This window comes from Portunus trituberculatus, chromosome 24 (assembly GCF_017591435.1).
Source record: "Portunus trituberculatus isolate SZX2019 chromosome 24, ASM1759143v1, whole genome shotgun sequence".
NCBI classification, from domain to species: Eukaryota; Metazoa; Arthropoda; class Malacostraca; order Decapoda; family Portunidae; genus Portunus; species Portunus trituberculatus.
This window is the reverse complement of record NC_059278.1, coordinates 19,855,260-19,876,988: the sequence shown is the minus strand read 5'-3', so window position 1 is coordinate 19,876,988 and position 21,729 is coordinate 19,855,260. Positions and strand designations below refer to the sequence as shown.

The 21,729-nt window shown below is 44.6% G+C and overlaps 1 protein-coding gene across 5 annotated transcripts in view; it reads left to right on the top strand.

Annotated features, from left to right (window-relative positions):
- The window catches only part of LOC123508316, a 275,636-nt gene that overhangs the window by 142,223 nt on the left and 111,684 nt on the right, over positions 1-21,729 (top strand). The window contains exon 2 of one of the 5 annotated variants that reach the window (XM_045261923.1): positions 3,877-3,927. The exons of the other annotated variants lie outside the window; for them this stretch is intronic. The gene's annotated coding sequence lies outside the window, so the exon portion shown is untranslated. The remainder of the gene's footprint in view (positions 1-3,876; positions 3,928-21,729) is intronic. 5 annotated transcript variants of the gene reach the window in all.

The window sequence follows — 21,729 nt, the reverse complement described above, 5'->3', positions numbered from 1 at the left end:
TAATCCTTTCTTCACCTAATGTAACCTTATTTCAACTAACTTAACCTATCTTGGCCAACCACCTACACCACATGCCTCTAAACCACCACCATTACCATCAACAACGAGAACAAGCATCCCACCACCACCACCATCACTTCCACTATCCCCCACCACCACCACCACCACCACCACCACCATTTCGTTGCTACTCTCATAACTGCTAAAAATGAGTTATTTCCTGAGGCCTTGGGGAATTTTCATTGACCCGTCTCTCTCCTTCCCGTCCCTCCCCTCCCCTGCCCTCTCTTACTCCCCGCCTGTCCTCTCCCACTTATAAACTCATTCCACCTGACACCTTCTACTTCTCCTGTTTCTACTCTTCCATTCCTACTAACTGCCTTACCTGGATACCCATCTCTTCTTTCCCCTACCTTGCTCTCTCTTACTCCTTTCCTCTACTTACTCATTCCACCTGTTACCTTCTGCTTCTCCTGTTTCTATTCTTCCACTCCTACTAACTTCCTTATACCTGTCTTTGTGTTCCCTCACCTGGCGACCCATCTCTTCCTTCCTCTCCCTTGCTCTCTCTTATTCTTATTCTTTATTTACTCTTTCCACCTGTTACCTTCTACTTCTCCTGTTTCTACTCTTCCAGTCCTACTAACTGCCTTACCTATTCTTTCACCTGGCGACCCATCCCTCCCAATTCCCTCCCTTCTCCTGTCCTGCTCCGTCTTACTCCCCTTACTCTTCTACTTACAAACTCACTCCACCTGTTTCTTTCTGCTCTCACTGTCTATTTTTACTCTTCTATTTTCACTAAATGTCTCACCTGTCCTTATGTTCCCTCACCTTGCGATCCATCTCTCCTCTTCTCTTCCATGCCCTCTCCTACTCCCCTCTTTTAGTTACCTGTTTCACCTGTCACCTACTCCCCTTGTTTTTACTCTTCCATTCCTACTAACTGCCTTATACCTGGCCTTTCCCTCACCTGGCGACCCTTACCTCCACGCCACACCTGTACAGATTAATCATATGCATCTTACATTAGGCAACTAATTAGACCTGCTCAGTTCTGGCTTTGACTTTAGGGCTTAGGCAACTTCCCTTTCCTCGCTGAGCAGATTAGGGTAACAAGCAGGCGATAAGGGAGTCACGGACCGCCGCCGCCGCCCACGGGTGTTTCTGGCCAGAGATTGGAGAACGACTACAACGCCTATGAAAGGGAGCCCAGTGCTGGTGTTTGTACAGGCGGTGATAGAGGTAATTAGTGCAAGGTCTTTACTCGCTCAGCTGACGTATGTACACTTGTTGGGACTTTGTGGCTCTGTGTGTGTGTGTGTGTGTGTGTGTGTGTGTGTGTGTGTGTGAGAGAGAGAGAGAGAGAGAGAGAGAGAGACAGACAGAGAGAGAGAGAGAGAGAGAGAGAGACAGACAGAGACAGAGAGAGAGAGAGAGAGAGAGAGAGAGAGAGAGAGAGAGAGAGAGAGAGAGAGAGAGAGAGAGAGAGAGAGAGAGAGAGAGAGAGAGAGACAGAGACAGATAGAGACAAAAACAGAAAGAGAGAGAGAGACAGAGAGAGACAGAGACAGAGAGAACAGACAAACAAATTGACAGACTGCAAGAAAGACTGTTTAAATTGGATCATGAACACGACAGCCAGACACACAGCAAGCCAGCCAGCCAACCAGTCAAACAGCCAGACAGACAGCCAGCCAAACAGACAGACAGACATGGGATAAGGTGAAGGAACGGTACTACTATAGACGTCTCCTTACCCCACATTCACCAAAGGATCACTAACCTCACGCCAACCGGGAAAGAAAAAAATAGCTAATATTAAAAAGAAAACAGGTAGAAAAAGAAAAAGAAAAACTACCCACGTGAAGAAAAAGTCAACTCATCATCAGAAATTAACCATGAAAAAAAGAAAAACAAAAAAAAAGCAAGCATGGAAATAAAAAGAAGAAACATACTCATGAAAAAAAACAATAATCTCATCATCAGAAATTTTAGTACCCGGAGCAGAAGAAGCAGAAAAAAAGAGTCGAAAATCCTCAAAACTTAAAGAGACTAGCGAAAAATTGAAACCGAAAGTGGAAAAAAGAAGAAAATATAGATCAGGAAGGAGTAGAAGCAGAGAGAGAGAGAGAGAGAGAGAGAGAGAGAAGAATATGAATAAATCAGGACCACGATAAAAGGAAAGGAAAGAAGAATGAGAGATAGAAAGAAGAGAAAAGGAGAAGGAAATAAGAGAAAGAAGGCCAGTATCAGAGAGAGAGAGAGAGAGAGAGAGAGCAGTCTCAGTAAATCTTAGCAGTGACTCGGGGAAACCTTGGACGTGGACATGAAAGGGATCTCTCGGGCTAATTAACCTTCAGGACGTCTTTCCTCTAATGGCGTGGCGATGTCCGGGCTCTTCAGGGAACGAGCGGGACCTCCTGAGCGCCCCTGAGTCTTGGAGGCCGTGGAAGCTCCGGGAGGTGGGCGGGCCGGGCGGTGGGTGGGAGAGGAGCGATGAGCCTCAGGTGTGTAGCTCCCACAGTCTCGTTACCTTTTGCGACACGCGCCCGTTTTCTTAGTGATGGCGAAAAGGCTAGGGAAGCACACACACACACACACACACACACACACACACACACACACACACACACACATCTCATCAATATTTTTCCTTTTTTTTTTTCCTTTTGCATTTTCCATCTCTTATATTTCTTTTCTAATAATCCACAAAGAAAAAAGAAAAAAAAAGTCACACGATTTATAGTCAATAGGTTTCAATTTTTCCTTCGTAATTATAAAACATAATGACAAGAGAAGAGAAGTTGAGTTAGTTATATGTACTTGTGTGGGTGAAATTAGTAGGTGTGAGTATTGTGAGCCTGTGTTATTGGTAGATAAAGGCGAGACAATGTAAGATGAAGGAGTATGATTCGTGATTTTTTGTATTACTGATTGCTGCAGACGAGATGAAGGAAGTTAAAGGTGTAAGTACTTGTATATTAGTACCATTTTCTAGGTATTGTGTTACTGACAGAGAACACATTGGAGGAATACGTTAATGATGAAAAGGTGGTGCTGCTGGAGGAATTGGCTGCCGTGTTCCTTAACCTCTTCAGTACTGGGACACTTTTAGTTTTTTTTTTTTTATACCATGTGGGCTTTTCACGGGAATTTATGGGTTAAAGGGGATACTTATTAAGGGTACCTCCTATTTCAAAGCCCACCCGCTAGGAAACCGTTGCCCCGAGTGAGGAAGCCCAACCTACACTCAGACCGTAGACAGGATTCGAACCCGTGCGCTTGGAGATTGTGATTAAACAATTTTATTTACATTAGGAAAGGTCTGTGGAGGTCAGAAGATTAATAGCTAGAATCTCCACTATCTTAATCTCCCACATAAGTTTCTGAAGCTGTATAAAATCACCAAATAGTAACCAGAATGAATATAGAAAGGCAAGGTTTGGATATGATTAGACCATTTTATTGACATTAGGAAGGGTCTATGAAGGTCAGAATATTAATGGCTAGAGTCTTCACTATTTTAATCCCCCACATAAGTTTCTGAAGCTGCATAAAATCACCAAATAGTAAGCAGAATAAATATGGAGAAGCGAGGTTTGGGTATGATTAGGCCATTTTATTGACATGAGGAAGGATCTTTGAAGGTCAGAAGATTAATGGCTAAATCTCCACTACCTTAATCTCCCACATAAGTCTCTGAAGCTGCATAAAATCACCAAATAGTAACCAGAATGAATATGAAAACATGCCCTGGTACTGAAGGGGTTAAATGTTGTGTGAAGGATTAAGTGTTGTGTGAAATGTTGATTCATGAAGTGTTTTGTTACCCAGGTGAAGGTTCCAATGACTGACCGTTGTTCTTTGTTACAGGTATGCTGAGTGTTGCCTCCCTCCTACCGGCGTGAAGAAAGGTGTCATGAGGTACGGTTATTTCGCTTCTTTTATATAGTTAGTCTCTTTGAATAATTTTTGTCTCTATTTTTTTAAGGGATTTGAGGCGTCCCTATTTTTTTTTTTTTTTTTTTTTTTTTCATTCGAAGGGACTTGAGGAGAGAAAAGCCTTAACTGTATATATTTTGTTTTTGTTTAGTTACTCTTTAAATCATTTTTGGTCTATATTTTTCTTTCGAGGGGACTTGATGAGAGAAAACTTTCACTGATGTATTTTCTGTGTCTTGAGAGGTAGTTATTTTCCTTCTTCTGTTTAGTTACTCCCTTTAAATCATTCTTGTCTCTAATTTTCCATTCATTTGAAGGGACATAATGAGAGAAAGCTTTATTTAACTGACAATTTCCCTGTGTCATGAAGTAAGGTTATTTTCCTTCTCTTGTTTGCTTAATATCTCTAAATAATTTTCGTCTTTATTTTTTGTCATTTGAAGGGACTTGATGAGAGGAAAAGCTTTAACTGAGGTATTTTCTCTATTTTTTTTTCCTTTTACATGCTTGGAAAATGTGTAGCGTGTGTTGTATTCACTCGTGTGTTAAAATTACTAATGTGTGTGTGTGTGTGTGTGTGTGTGTGTGTGTGTGTGTGTGTGTGTGTGTGTGTGTGTGTGTGTGTGTGTGTGTGTGTGTGTGTGTGTGTGTGTGTGTGTGTGTGTGTGTGTGATCGTCTCAAAATACCTACCCTTTCACCCTACTATTCATAATATTCCATGCATTCAGTCTTGGTCAGGTCTATTGCCATCCATCGAAATGCACATTACATTATTCTTTCCATGCTAACTTTATAGATGGTAAAAAATATATGTAAAAAAACCACGAGGCTTTTATACTATGTTGGAATGACGATGGTTTTCCTCCGTAATATAAGTAAGGTATAATGGGAATGTTTTTCAGCATATATTATTCCTTTTCACTGGAATTATTCATGTTGCTGCCAGGTACATCGCTGCTTAAGGCTTCAGAATTAAACCTAGCCAGGATCCACTTAGCATTTCTGTTTCATATAAGAACGTTGATTTAGGAGACGCGGCCCGACAGAGGAGAGGCGGAGAGGCATGTTGGGACGAGAAAAACTCTAAGAAAAAAAAAATAATAAAAATAATGATAATAATAAAAATAAAAGGAAAAGAAAAGAAAAGAACTGCCAGTATCCAAAAAGAAGTTAAAGTTAGAATAGTGTGTTTTTTTCCAGTATTTACGTCAGTAGTTGTTGCCACTCGCCGACACACACACACACACACACACACACACACACACACACACACACACACACACACACACATTCCAATCGTCACAAACCATTGCCTTGTTTCCAAAAGTGAAGAGAGTTACAGTTTATGGACAGCGACGCGCCAAAGCAAACCTGTTCCTGCCTCATGGCGCGTTCAACACCTGACTGACTCACCTTCCGGGAACACTTTTGAGATGCGCCAAGGCTACGAACGATATTGATGATGGTTGTAATAGTCTTTCGGCTTTTTTTTTTTTTTTTTTTTTACATTACAAGGGCACTGGCCAAGGGCAAACAAAGTGTTGGAAAAAAAAAATCCCGCTGGTTGCCAGGCCCTGTTAAGATGAAGTAGAAAGAGAAAAAACAAAAAAATCTAAAAGGAGGGTCCAGTTAACGTAAGAGGTGTCTTGACACTCCTCTTTTGAAAGAGTTTAAGTCATAGGCAGGTGGAAATACAGACACAGGTAGAGAGTTCCAGAGTTTACCAGTGTAGGGAATGAAGGAGTGAAGATACTGGTTAACTCTTGCATTAGGAAGATGGACAGAATAGGGATGAGAAGAAGTAGAGAGTCTTGTGCAGCGAGGCCGCAGGAGGGGGAAGGCATGCAGTTAGCAAGTTCAGAAGAGCAGACAGCATGAAAACAGCGGTAGAAGACAGATAAAGATGCAACATTGCGGCGGTGACTTAAAGAATCAAGACAGTCAGTTAGAGGAGAAGAGTTGATAAGACGAAAAGCTTTAGATTCCACCTTGTTTAGTAAAGCTGTGTGTGGATCCCCAGACATGAGAGCCATACTCCATACACGGGCGGATAAGGCCCTTGTACAGAGCAAGCAGCTGGGAGGAGAGAAAAATGGACGAAGACGCCATAGGACACCTAACTTCTTGGAAGCTGATTTAGCAAGAGTAGAGATGTGAAATTTCCAGTTTAGATTTTTAGTGAAGGATAGACCGAGTGTGTTTAATGTAGAGGAGAGGGAAGTTGAGTGTTATTGAAGAAGAGAGGATAGTTGTCTGGAAGGTTATGTCGAGTAGATAGTTGTAGAAATTGAGTTTTTGAGGCATTGAACAAAACCAGGTTTTCTCTGCCCCAATCAGAAACAAGTGAAAGATCAGAAGTTAGGCGTCCTATAGCATCTCGCCTTGAGTCATTTAATTGTTGTTGGGTTGGGCGTCTGTTGAACGCTGTTGAATAATGCAGGGTGGTATCATCAGCATAGGAGTGGATAGGGCATTGAGTCAGATTTAGGAGATCATTGATGAATAATAGAAAGAGAGTGGGTGATAGGACAGAACCCTGTGGAACACCACTGTTGATAGTTTTAGGGAAGAACAGTGACCGTCTACTACAGCAGCAATAGAACGATCGGAAAGGAAACTGGAGATGAAGGTACAGAGAGAAGGATAGAATCCGTAGGAGGGTAGTTTAGAAATTAAAGATTTGTGCCAGACTCTATCGAAGGCTTTCGATATGTCAAGGCCGACAGCAAAGGTTTCACCGAAGTCCCTAAAGAGGATGACCAAGATTCAGTTAGGAAAGTAAGAAGATCACCAGTAGATCTGCCTTTACGGAAACCATACTGGCAATCAGAGAGAAGGTTGTGAGCTGATAGATGCCTCATTATCTTCCTATTAAGGATAGACTCAAAGGCTTTAGAAAGGCAGGAAATCAAAGCTATAGGGCGGTAGTTAGAAGGATTGGAGTGGTCACCTTTTTAGGGACAGGTTGAATGTGAGCAAACTTCCAGCAAGAAGGATAAATAGAAGTAGAGAGACACAGATGAAAGAGTTTGACCAGGCAGTGAGCGAGTTCGGAAGCACAGTTTTTGAGAACAACAGGAGGGACTCCATCCGGACCGTAAGCCTTCCGAGAATCAAGGCCAGAGAGGGCCAGGAAAACGTCTTTATAAAGAATTTTAATTTTAGGGATGAAGTAGTCAGAGGGTGGAGGAGTAGGAGGAATATGCCCAGAATCATCCAAAGTTGAGTTGGTAGCAAAGGTTTGAGCGAAGAGTTCAGCTCACTACTGGGAATATTAAACCCTCTAGTACTGGGACACATTTTTACCTTGAGATAATGTGTAAGACTATACCATTTTATTGACATTAGGAAGGGTCTATGAATGTCAGAAGATTAATGGCCACAGTCTTCAGTATTGTAATTCCCACATAAGTTTCTGAAGCTTTATAAAGTCACCAGAAAGCAAACAGAATGAATATGGTATGGTCTTGGTCTTGAAGGGGATAAGGCTCTAAGAATGATGACGATGCTCGATATAAAAGTAATAATAATAATGATGATAATAGTAATGATAGTTTGGCTGCATGTGTTGATTTGAAGCCTGTTACCTGTTACAAATATGATACTTGTAATCTTTTGGCCGTACTGAGGACCAACAAAGCCACTCTCACCACAACCTTTTCAAACACTAAGGCTCATATTCTAAGTTTCCTCCAGGCCATTTTGTTAAAGTTCTGCAGTACACTAGAGTAACCGAAATAAAGTTTAATCCCTTCACTACCAGGACGCGTTTTCTTATTCATTCTGGTTACTATTTTAGCGATTTTATACAGCTTCAGAGACTCATGTGGGGATTAAAGCAGTGAAGACTTTGGCCATTAATTTTCTGACCTCCATAGACCCTTCCTAGTGCTAATAAAGATAAATAAATAAAATCTTCTAATTATACCTAAAAATCAAGGTAAAAAAATGCGTCTCAATATTGATGGAGTTAATAGCAAAAAACAACAACAACAACAACAATAATAATAATAATAATAATAATAATAATAATAATAATAATAATGAAGCACATACAACACCTCACATTTCCTTCCCCGCGCTACGGTGTGTGCCGGGGAGCGGGAATGACGTGGGAATCGTAACAAATCCTTCAATTTTCTTCACCATTCACGAATTTCAATACCGACAAAATTTTCCCCAGCCACTGTAGGACGGCTGGGAGGGGAGGGGAGGGGGGAGAAGGTAGAAGGGAGGGGAGGGAAAGCGATGGGAGGAGAGGGTTGGGAAGGGAAGGAGAAGGTAGAAGGGAGGAGAGGGGAGGGGAGGCTAGGGGAGGCGAGGGTAGGGGACGAAATGGGATGGGAGGGGAGGGGAGGGCAAGGGAAGAAAAGAGAAGAGAAGGGAAGGGAAGGGAAGGGAAGGGAAGAGAAGGGAAGGGAAGGGAAGAGAGGGAGGAAGCACTAGAGAGAGAGAGAGAGAGAGAGAGAGAGAGAGTGAGTGGAAGAGAGAGGCACCCCACCATGTATTATTAAGTAAATTGAACTTTTGCTTCCATCACACGTATAACATTCCAGCAATTTTCCAAAACCAGGGAGGAAAACTAATATTTTTTTTCTATCCCTCACCTGCTCTTCTTCCTCCTCCTCTCTCCTCTTACTTGATCTCACCACTGCTAAGATCTTTACACACTCTGAGGACTTACATTGAACTTTAAGCCTTTCCCTTTCACTTCAGCTTGGGGATTTTCAACCAAGGCGCAGGGAAAGAGAGTCTAACGTGATCTCGTGACTTGTGAAGGGTCTTGGGGCCAACTGGAACAGACAGCCGGGATGGAGTGGCGGCGAGAGTGGCTGGGAGTAAACCTGATCTAGTCACGCAGTGTTTCACCTCAGCTCCATCACGCTGATCATATTAAGTGACGAGTGAGAAGACTGATAGAGGTTTGAAAGGGAAGGTTGTGGGTGTGGTCTCCGTCTCTGTGTCTGTGTCTTTGTCTCTCTCTCTCTCTCTCTCTCTCTCTCTCTCTCTCTCTCTCTCTCTCTCTCTCTCTCTCTCTCTCTCTCTCTCTCTGATATATATATACATAGATGCACAGATAGATACAATCCTTTCCTCGTCGTACCATAAATGTATTTGATTTGTTTTTTGATAAATTTCCTGTCACTCGGCTCCCTCCATCCCTCCCTCCTCCATCCCTCCACACCTCCATCCCTCCACACCTCCATCCCTCCATACCTCCAACCCTCCATCCTCCATCTCTCCATCCCTCCATCCCTCCATCTCTCCGTCCCTTCGTCCCGCGCTGCACGGAACAAAATATTCGATGTTCCTGTGGACGCCATTTCGCTCAACGAGTATCACGTATCACACGACGTGGAAAAAATATATTAAACGAAGATTAATAATATTCCTTCCACTCTGCCATCTCGTTTTCGCTCTTACTTTTCCACTTCCTTTTTTTTCATGTGTTTAGAGAAGGTTTAAGTTTCCGTGTGTTGTGGGAGGCGTGGTGTGGAAGGGGGGAGTAAGAGAGTAAGAGAGAGGGATGGGGAGAGGGGGCTTTAATTTCCAGGCCTCATTATAAACACTCAGCAAACGAATGCACGAGACGCGGAACGAAAGTGAGCAAGAAAGTTTCCAAAGAGTTACGCGACTCTGGAAAATTGGCTTGAGTAGGTTATTTCTGGCAACACTGCGCTAAAAGAAAGACCTCCAACCGGTGTTATGGCAATACTGCACTACCAGAGAGAGAGAGAGAGAGAGAGAGAGAGAGAGAGAGAGAGAGAGAGAGAGAGAGAGAGACAGATAGACAGACATATAGACAGACAGACAGACAGACAGACAGAGACGGAGACTACACCCATAATCTTCTTCAAAAGAGAGAGAGAGAGAGAGAGACAGACAGACAGACAGACAGACAGACAGACAGAAACAGAGAGAGAGAGATGAAAGAAATGAGACAAAAACCAGAAACCCGAGGAGAAACAATGAGAAATGAGAAAGGGAAGAGAAAAAGGAGGAACGAAGGAAGAAAGAGAGAGAGAGAGAGAGAGAGAGAGAGAGAGAGAGAGAGAGAGAGAGAGAGAGAGAGAGAGAGAGAGCTGGGGGTGGGACTCGTATTCTGGAGGGAAAGGAACGAAGCTTGACCGAAAATGATGAAAAAATAAAAATGATTCCCAGAGCGCGGGACGTTTTCCTCCCCCGAGTAGGGACGTGTTGCGGGATTACTGTGAGGATTTGTGGGAAGACTTAGCCAGGCCTCCCCATAATCCCCAGCAACATGTTCTCTGCTTCACCCTCCTCACGGGGATTACGCGGGGGCAGATTTGGGAGGCGCAGGAGGAGGAGCAGGCACTGGTGAGAGCTGGGGGTGGGTTGGTTGGTTGGGTGGGTGAAAGCGGGGTGTTGGTGGATGGGTGGGTGGATGGATGGGTGAGAGCTGGGGGTGGATGGATGGGTGAGGCTGGGGGTGGGTGGATGGGTGGGTGAGAGCTGGGAGTGGATGGTCTGGGTGGATGGGGGAGTTCACCTGTGCCGGGAGTGCGAGTTTCTCCGTGTGAAGACAACATGATTCTGACAAGTTGTGCGGAGGTTAAGGTCACGCCAGGTGGAAATTATAGTATTTTATTCCCCTCCACTGCTATTCTGTCCAACTCTCTAAAGCAAGAGTTGACCAGTACCCTCAGTCTTTCATATCTTTTTTTTTTATACCATGTGAGGTTTTTACGGGAATTTATGGGCTAAAGGGGGTACTTTTTGGGGTATCTCCTATCTGAAAGCCCACCCGATAGGAAACCGTTGCCCCGAGTGAGGAAGCTCAACCTACACTCGGACCGTGGACAGAATTCGAACCCGTGCGCTTGGAGACCCCTCGGACCCCAAAGCACGCATGGTTCCACTGTACTGGTAAACTCAGGAACACCCTGCCTGCCTGTGTCTGTATTTCCAACTTCCTATGACTTGAGTTCATATTCAGGAGGGAGGCTTTAAAACATTTGTCCCTGTCCTTTGGCTAATTCTATCGGCTCTGTAAGGAAACTAGGGAATAAGTGCGCCTTTTTCTTTATATTTTTGCTACTCTTAGCCAGTCCTCCTCTATTACATGAAAAAAGATAATTGTCTGCCCTCTGCTGTGGTAGGTGAGGAGCATTAGTAGCACCAGCACCAGCAGCAACAGTACCACCACCACCATCTTCACCGCCAACCACCACCGCCACGCTGCGCATCCCTCTCGGTGATATTATACCGAGTAACAAAGTCACAGTCTCACAATTTACTTGCCATATCAGTACGCGGGGTCACCTAACCAAATAATGTGGCTAGTCTGGTACTCTGGCGGAATTCTGAGAGCCTTTCCGCCGGCCGGTGGTCAGGTGAAGCCTTACGTGGCTGGCTCTGTTCTGCCTTTTACTCGTATCTTTGGCCCACGAATATAAAGAAAACTCTGATTCAAAATAGAAGATTGAGGATCAGAAAACTCGTCCCGATGTTGGTGAAGGCGTGGCGGCGGAATTTTCTTTTTTTATTTTTTTTTTAATCAAGAGGGGAAGCCGGCCAAGGGCAACAAAAAAAAAGCCCTTGATTGCCAGTTCCTTAAAGAGTAATAGAGTTATGTGATGCTCTTTGTCCTGCACCGCAAAGGCAAAACAATAGCAAACCAACTGTTATCTCGGGACGCTGCGGGTTCTGACCAAGCACGGACTGGCTGCTTGGCATCTGCTGAGCTTACCAGACAGCTGTGTGAGACCTGGGATGTGCCTTCACGCTCTTAACTGACCCCAGGAAACAGCTTGCCTTCCTTAAGACATTAGATAATACTTAACTTCTTCAATACTGAGACACATTTTTACCTTGATATTTGTGTACGATTAGACCATTTTATTTGCATTAAGAAGGATTTATGGAGGTCAGAAGATTAATAGCCACAGTCTTCACTATTTCAATCCCTCACACAAGTTTCTGAAGCTTTATAAAATCAAAGTAGAAATCTTGTCACTCTGCCTCTAGGACCATAAAAAACACCTTAAAAACTCGTGCAAATATAAATAAAGCCTTTTGAAACAGTGGAGGTGAAGCCCTGAAGTGTTTGAGAATACGAGCCTTAGTCTTTATTGAACCCTGTGGAAGCGTCACCCTCATCCAATCCCCTCAATAGGCTCAATTTGCAGTGTAGGTGACTGTACTAAGCATGCGGTAACAGGGCTCGCCAAACAGTGTCTTAAGCTGCCGCACCGGAGTGGCCTCAGTGGACACCCTCGCCCTGGTAGTGTTCATAGTGCTGAGTTGGCGGCCGCTGACCCACCAATTAACAACCACACCCTGTCTTGTCGAGGCGAGGGAGGCAGCGAGGGGTGAGCGGCAGCAGGCAGGTGGCAATTACAGCGGCAGCAGAGGGGCTTTGAAACGTGTTGAGTCCGCCAGTCTGAGGGAACTGAGTCTAAAGTGGAGTTCAGTACCTTTCCACCTGACTGGAAGAGGGATGTGGCGACTCCTGGCTGGGAAGGACTAGAATATAACAAAAGACCACGAGTATCACAGTGTTACTTTCCTGGGTGTGTTGAACGGATGCTTGCCTACTTGCTGATGCCAGTTTGCGGTCACCTGTTGAAGTATGTGGGACGTGAGCGGTGCAGCAAGTTTCCTCAGCGTGGCAGTGTCGCCTCTTGCTTCCTCGTCCTCTCCTCTTACACTCCCTTCTTGTTTCTGTGTATCCTCTTTATCTCTCGTTTTCTCTCCTTCCTCAGCGTGTCAGTGTCGCCTCCTGCTTCCTCGTCCTCTCCTCTTACACTCCTCACTCATTTCTGGTTCCTGTTTATCCTCTTTACCACTCGCTTTCCCTTCTTTCCTCCTCCTTCCCTCCTCCTTGCCCCTTCACCTCATGCATTTCCTATTCCTATTTCCTGTCCTTCCCTACCACCTTCCTCATTTCTCAGTCCTCATCCTGTTTGTCTCTTGCTCTCCCCTCTCTTTTCCCCTCGCGCCCTCTGCCTCATGTAGTACTTCCGAGTCAGGTGTTCCTCTGTCTTCTCCCTTCCGTCACTCATGTTTCCAGTTTCCATCCTCCTTTCTATCTCTGCACCTTTTTCTCGTGGATATACCCCTTGACTTCTCATCCTTGTGTCTCTGTCTCCCCTTGTCTCCCCTCCTCTTCTCTTCCCTTCCCTTCATCACGTCTGGTTTTCTCTCTCCTCATTACATTACTCCATTTAATCTCATTCCCCTTCATCCCCTTTACGTAATAACTTCCCTAGCCTTTAATTCTTAGCCTCTCTCGTTCCCCGGCCCCATGTTACCCCTTTCGTCATCGGCAAGTGCCTCCCAACCCATCCCTCCTCGCCCTGTCGCTGCCTGGTGCTCCTATGCCAGCCTCGATCTCGCCGACCACTTAGAACTCAACATCAAATGCACAAACACGCTCCCATTGGTGTGTGTGTGTGTGTGTGTGTGTGTGTGTGTGTGTGTGTGTGTGTGTGTGTGTGTGTGTGTGTGTGTGTGTTCAAAGCCTGCTTTTGATAAATTGAATAGCAAAAAATATATTGGTCTGATATTAAATCCGAAAATCAGATGTTACCGCGTGGCTCTCTCTCTCTCTCTCTCTCTCTCTCTCTCTCTCTCTCTCTCTCTCTCTCTCTCTCTCTCTCTCTCTCTCTCTCTCTCTCTCTCTCTCTCTCTCTCTCTCTCTCTCTCTCTCTCTCTCTCTCTCTCTCTCTCTCTCTCTCTCTCTCTCTCTCTCTTCTTCTCCATCTTCCTTCCTACCTCTCATTCATCATCACTTCTCCCTCCATACATATTAACCTTCTTTCCGTGCATCCTTCCTCCTCCTCCTCCTCCTCCTCCTCTTCCTCCTCCTCCTCCTCCTCCTCCTCCTCCTCCTCCTGAGCCGCAAATCCCTCCATCCGTCCTGTATTCTTTGCGATGGATTGGGTCATCAGGTCCTCTTATGCTCAAACGCAACTGCCACATGCTCCCTTTCCCCTAATGCTATTCCTCTTTCCCTCTTTCTCCCTCCCTTTACACATGCTCCTTTTCACCTCCTGTTACACCTCTTTCGCTTTTTCCATGTCTCTCTCTCTCTCTCTCTCTCTCTCTCTCTCTCTCTCTCTCTCTCTCTCTCTCTCTCTCTCTCTCTCTCTCTCTCTCTCTCTCCACATGCTCCGTCTCTCCTCCTGCTATTCCTCTTTACCTTTCTCTCTCCCTCTCCACATGCTCCGTTCCCTCCGTGCCACGTTCCACGACCCGAGTAACTCAGTGCCACATGCTCCCGTGCCTCAGTAGTGCCACATTCTCCTCGCGCCCCAGTTAAAGGTTAGAGAGTTAGAGAGAGTAGGGCGGGCGCAGATGTATCGATTTTTGACCACAAACCAACTGGTGTGAGCTCCAGCGGCGTGGACTCGCCTTGTTTTTGGCGCGCTGTGTGAAGGGAAACTCTGCTGACAGCGTGAAATGGGGCGCCACGTAACAAGGCATAGAGGGGAAAAACAGGGACACCACCAGGGAAAAAAACGGGATATGTAGGTCTGTGTTTGCATTTAGCTAGTGCAGTGTAGTGTCATGTCAGTTTTGTATGCATGTCTCGCCGCTGTCCTGTCTGTCTGTCGGTCTGGCGGGCGCTGCGGCGTGTTTGTTTGCCTCTTCACCCATGCCTGCCCTTGTCAAAGTTCAACTAAAAAGTACGTTTGGAGGAAAAAAATGTGTATATATCAGAAGTGTTTATTTTATGGTATAGAGTTAGGGAGTAGATTTTTCTTCTCTTTTTTTCTAGTTACTGTTCTTCACAAGGAGTCAAGGAGTGGTGGGTGACCAGAAGTGTGTATTTTACGTTATAGGCTTAGGGAATAGATTTTTTTTTATACCATGTGAGCTTTTCACGGGAATTTCTGGGCTAAAGGGGATACTTTTTTGGGGTACCTCCTATCTCAAAGCCCACCCGCTAGGAAACCGTTGCCCCGAGTGAGGAAGCCCAACTTACTCTCGGACCGTGGATAGGATTCGAACCCGTGCGCTTGGAGACCCCTCGGACCCCAAAGCACGCATGGTTCCACTGTTCTTTGTTAGGAGTCAAGGAGTTGTGGGTGAGTATAACAAATCCCAATAATAACAATAACAAAAGAAGTAAATAAACAGTGAGACAGTAGTGGTGAGAACAAAGCCATAACAAGCAAGTAAACAGATGCATAACAAACGAAGATAAATAACTTTGACATTACGAAACATACAAAGAATAGAAAAACATAAATCAAAAGAAGAATGATTAAGTACACAAAAACTAGTAGTAATGACAGCAAACGGACAACAAAACAAATAAACACACACACACAACACACGCAGATCGATTACACAGACATTACAATAAACGTGAACGAAAAAACGCTCTGTTCTCTTACCTCGACTGTTTTCTAAGACCACACAGATGATTAGCGAGGTTTTCAAGAGTATTTCTCCTATTAACAGTGTAGAAATTTTGTCAATCTGCCTCTAGAACCATAAAAACATTCTTAAAAATGCTCTATTTTCTCTTTCTAAGGCCACAGAGATGATTAGCGTGGTTTTTAAGAGGGTTTCTACAGTTGATAATGTAGAAATATTGTCACTGCCTCTAGAACTGTAAAAACACCTTTAAAAATGCTCTGTTTTCTCACCATGACTATTTTCCAAGGCCACAGAAATGACTAGCGGGGTTTTCAAGAGTGTTTCTACAGATAATAATGCAGAAATCTTGTCACTGTGCCTCTAGAACCGTAAAAAACACCTTTAAAAAAAAATCTTGTAAACTTAAATAAAGCCTTTTGGAAACAGTGGAGGCGCATGAAGCAGACAAGTGTTGGAGAATACGAAACAAAGACTAAGACACACAAATAACGTAAAAATACAAAACACATCACAGCACTACGCATTTTGATCAGGCTCTTAAAATTGTGTTCGACGTGCACTTTTTCCCAGAAGACGCCATCAGCTTATCCACGAAGGGAAATAACATGGAAACTATAAGTAATTGGTTTAGAATGAAGGAGAGGATGCAAGAAGGATGCTTAGTGGGGAACGGCAGGAGGGAGAAAGATTGAAGGAGAAAGAGGAGGAAGAGGAGGAGGAGAAGAAGGAGAAGGAAGAGGAAGAGGAGAAAGGGGAGTAGAAAAGGGTCATCAGGTTTTATTGTTGAGAGAGAGAGAGAGAGAGAGAGAGAGAGAGAAACACTAAGAAAAGAAAAATTTGACTTTATAAGAAGAGATTACACACACACACACACACACACACACACACACACACACACACACACACACACACCTGGTAAGTGTAGTGGAGTGTGAGGTGAAGGTGGTGCTTAAGGGCGCCTGTGATGCCCCCAAGCGTGCTCCGGCCCTCCTGTGTTGCCTTGAGTGTGTGGGAGAGGCGCACACACACACACACACACACACACACACACACACACACACACACACACACACACACACACACACACACACACACACACACACACACACACACACACACACACACACACACACACACACACACACACACACACACACACACACACACACACACACATTACTGCTAATGATTTTTTTTTTTTTATTCTACATTTTACTACCACCATCACTACTACTACTACTACTACTACTACTACTATTACCACCACCACCACCACCACCACTACTACTACTACTACGACCACTACTACTACTCCTTCTTACTAATACTAATACTTTTCAACTTTCGCGTGTCCAGCAATCTTGTGAGGACGAAAGGGAGACCCACTGATGTTTGAAGCATTGCACCGCTCAGAGCTGTCATTCCATCGAGGTATCCATCATACTTCTACATCCATCCTCATAGAATTATTTAACACAGGCAACGAGTAGATCATGTCACGCAATTTTCCACTTGTTTGAGCTCATTACTTCCCAAAACTCTCATTTTCTCGAGGGATCTTTTTTGAGGTTCAGATTTATATAATTCTAGATCCATCGTGGTTCTAATTAGAGAGTAAAGATAATGAGACGTAAAGATAGTATGTGCTGAGTTCCTTTGAGGTGGTTTAATTATTTCCTACTGCTTGTTTAGACTAGGAATAAAGGCGAGAAGGTGAACCCAAACTCAGGTGATGATTAATTAATAATCTCACACACAGGGTCGTGAAGGTGACAGCTGCTACAGAGAGAGAGAGAGAGAGAGAGAGAGGGGGAGGGAGCGGGATGGGCGGGCGTAGGTCGAGTGGAGCCGCCTTTCGTATTTCGGGATTGCCTGCGGAATTGGAGAATTTCAGGAACAAATTGAGACCTTGGACTTGGCGATTTGCACATTATCGACGGCAGGGCCAGCGGCGGCCATGCGTTAAGAGAGAGAGAGAGAGAGAGAGAGAGAGAGAGAGAGAGAGAGAGAGAGAGAGAGAGTGTGTGTGTGTTTGATTTTTGTCTTATTCCACCTGTGTTGCTTCAGGTAGTAGCACCACTACCACCACCACCACCACCACCACCAGTAATAGTAGCCGTGGTGGTAGTATTAGTAGTAGTAGTAGTAGTAGTAGTAATAGTAATAGTAGTAGTATCGGTACCTGCAGAAATTTCATTACAATTATCACCACCATTATTGCATTAAAGTGGCTGTATTTGGTGTTGTCAAATCCTGCCTGCCACTCACCTGCCCCACACCGGTGACGGCCGCTGCCTCAGGTACGCCTCGCCCACTCCCCATTCGTAACATCTGATTATATTGACTCTTAAAGCTCCACGGGTCTTGGGGCCTCGCGAGCCTTCCACCACTTCGATGTTTAAAGGCGAGACGCGACGCGGCCCCGAAACAGCGAGAGGACGAACCCCACTCCGCAAGACTCGTCCCTCGCACCCCAGTCACCTCGCCCCACTCACGCACTCACCCACTGACCCACTCACTCACTCACTGCCTCACCTACTCGCCTACTGCCCCACTGACTCATCTACTGGTTCACCCACTCATCTACGGACCCACTCACTCACTGGCTCACTCACCCACTGCCTCACCTCCTTGCTTACTCCCCCACTCACTGACTTTCTCCCTCTCTCTCTCTCTCTCTCTTCACTGCTCCCTTCTACTCATTCCCTCACTGCCCCTTTTCATCTCCCCACTTACTGACTCACACATCACTTTCCTATCCATCTTTTGTCCGACTCACACACTACAACTCTCATTCACTGCCCCCTCTACTCATTCACTCACTGTCCCACTCATCTCTCCACTCATTCACTGACTAACTCACCCATTTCACTATTCACCTCAGCCTCCATTTATCCAGTCCCATCTTGTTTACTTTCCCCACTCATCTAGACTCATCCCTTTCCCCATTAGGCTTCTTCACCATAGGTACCTTTACTCCTTCACTCCCCATTCCCCATTTCTATCAGGTGGCACCCTCTCACCCATCTGCATTTCTCGTGAACACTTAACCCGCTTATCTGCTGTCCTGCTAATCTGGTGAAGCCTCCCTCCAGACCTGCTCTCCCTGCTGGTCTGCTTTCCCTGCCTCCCTTTTCCTAACTGACACGTTTGTTTCCCCTCACCCGGTTTCCACTCCCCTTTCCCCGTCCTGTCCTTCACATTCTGCCTCCCCTCTTCTCCCTTGTCTCCATCCCCTTCATCCTAACCACAATCCTTTCTCTCAGCTACCTACCTATCCTACCTCCCTCCCCTCGACACGTCCCTCCTCACCCGCCGATCATCCGCTTACTCAGCAGTAAATTTAATGACACTGGTAACTGATGCGCACACACACACACACACACACACACACACACACACACACACACACACACACACACACACACACACACACACACACACACACACACACACACACACACACACACACACACACACACACACACACACACACACACACACACACACACACAGGCAAAGTCTTTTCATATATACTTTTTCTATGCCCGTTTTAAAGCTGTGTACATATCTAGGTTGACCTTTTGACGGAAACATGGAGGGTGCGGGGGTGAGGGGTGTTGGGGGGAGAGACTTTAAACGCTTGTGTGCTCTGGCGATCATACACATACACACACAAACACACACACACACACACACACACACACGAAGGGCGGTAGTCTAGTCTCGCTCTTCTCAGGATTAATAGGGAAATTTCACCCGGCAGTAAAATGAAGGGAGGATATGCAGTCAAATCTGAAGGCCAATAGCTGTGTGGGTCGTTTTACAAGGGGACCATTACCGGGAGAGAAGTGTAAAAATCGCAGGTCGAGGTTATCGTCATCAATCGCGCAGTCCCCGTGAGTGTTTCATGTCGTGTGGCGTGCAGGGCTGTCCAGTGTCACGGCGGCTGCTGCAGGAGGCGCCGTGACTGGAAGCGAGGCAGGAGAGAGAGAGAGAGAGAGAGAGAGAGAGAAGGAAAAAAAGGTAAAATTCAGCTTGATCACGGGAAAGTTATGAAAAATTGGAAAGAAAAGATAAACTAACGGCAGGTGAGGTGTCGAGAGGAAAGGTGAATGATAGGAGATGGAAACTAAGTGAGAAATTGAAAGGGAAAACATGAAAAGGACAAAGGCAATAAAGAAAGAGATATACAATACAGGAAACTGAAACTAAAAACTCGGAAGAGAAGCAAAGCAAAAGAAAGGAAAGTCTTATGAAAGAGAACAACACGTGAAACTGAACTTATAAATGAAAAAAGACACACACACACACACACACACAGAGAGAGAGAGAGAGAGAGAGAGAGAGAGAGAGAGAGAGAGTACCTGAATGCATAAGAGAATAAAATAAAAAATTAAGAAAATAAGCCAAAAATGAAGTACACAAGATGAAAGTGAACCTGAAAAATGAACAAATAAAAAGAAGTGAATGAACTGTGATTGCGAGTGAAGGAAAGTCAAGTAAAAGCGAGACCAAGCTAATAAAACTGTACCTGGACCCTTGTGAACTTTTGGATGAGTCTGGCCAGTGTTACCAGATGGACGGGGGCACCTCATCGCCTCCATTGCCTACGATATTGCACATTTTGTTGACCTCTCAAAGTTGGCGACTGGGAATGGTAGAGATACTTCGTTATATCCTTGAATTAATAGCATCTGATCATCTTTATTTCTATTAACTTCCTTCAGTACCATGACGCGTTTCCATATTCACTCTGCTTACTACTTGTTGACTTTATACAGCTTCAGAAACTTTGGGGAGGAGTTAAAATAATAAAGACTGGCCATTATTCCTCTGACCTCCATAGACCCTTCCTAACATCAATAAAATGGTCTGATCATACCCAAAAATTTGCCTTTCCATATTCACTCTGCTTACTTCTTGTTGATTTTATACAGCTTCAGAAACTCTTGTGGGGGGACATTAAAATAGTAAAGACTGTGGCCATTAATCCTCTGACATCCATAGACCCTTCCTGGTGTCAATAAAATGGTCTAATGGTACACAAATCTCAAGGTAAAAATGTGGCCCAGTACTGAAAGGGTTGAATATTTGGAGTCTACCTGTATATCGCTGTGTTGTGTAGTTGTTGTTTTTTTCTTTATACAGTAACTCTTGTTTGAATCCTCTCCCTTCCTTCACGCTGATGAATGTAATGCACTCAGTAATCAGGTTATTTGTGCAGTGCCGTTAGAGTTTTAACCTTCTTCAGTACTGGGAGGAATTTTTACCTTGACTTTGTGTACAATCAGACCATTTTATTGACATTAGGAAGGGTCTATGGAGGTCAGAAGATTAATGGCCACAGTCTTCACTATAAAATCACTAAATAGAAAGCAAAATGAATATGGAAAGGCGAGGTTCAGGTGTGATTAGACCATTTTATTGACATTAGAAAGGTCTATGGAGGTCAGAAGATTAATGGCCACAGTCTTCACTATTTTCAGCCTCCACATAAGTTTCTGAAGCTGTATAAAATAACCAAATACAAAGCAGAATGAATATGGAAACGCGTCATGGTACTGAAAGGGTCAAAATATGAGTTCAATGTATGGCTGAGGATAGCGGGTTGAGACAGTTGGGTAGGGTTCACGCAAGGCCAGCCAGTGCCGCACGTAGGTGTGATTGGTGGCTTCCTGTGGCTCTTGTTGCGTTCTCATGACTTGCCAGTGAGTTAGGTGTTTCTGAACCCGTGAGTGTCATGAGTGTTTTGTCCCAGGGGAGCATTAGTCCCGGACGCTTCCTGTTTAACACACACACACACACACACACACTCTCTCTCTCTCTCTCTCTCTCTCTCTCTCTCTCTCTCTCTCTCTCTCTCTCTCTCTCTCTCTCTCTCTCTCTCTCTCTCTCTCTCTCTCTTTGCTCCATTTCCTGCCCAAACAACTAATTCATCACCAAGAATAAATCAGGAAGAATATTATGTAAAACCGAGTCAATGTTAGAAAAATTGCAACAGTTTTCTCTTTTCTTTTCTCTTTTTGCTTGTGATAAACTGCAAAAAATGCTTGACGTGTTCACAGTTAAACGAACGTCATTAGGTAACATCATTTGGCTGGCGGGTCAAGAATTAAGGCGGAAATGTAAACGGTCACATTGTTTCACACTCGCGTTAATGAAAGTGGTGTGAATATTAACACTCGTGCGTCCAAATGGCATTGGGGATGAATCAAGCCAGAGCAACATGTATTAATAATGGAAGCTAATAGATGTTGTGATGGCGCTGTGGTCCGTATTCAAAAACATTCTGCTCTCTGCTCTCTTACCACGACTTTTTTCCAAGGCCACAGAGATGACTAGCGGGGTTTTCAATAGTGTTTCTCCAGTCAACAATGCAGAAATCTTGTCACTCTGCCTCTAAAACCATAAAAATGCCTTAAAACTCA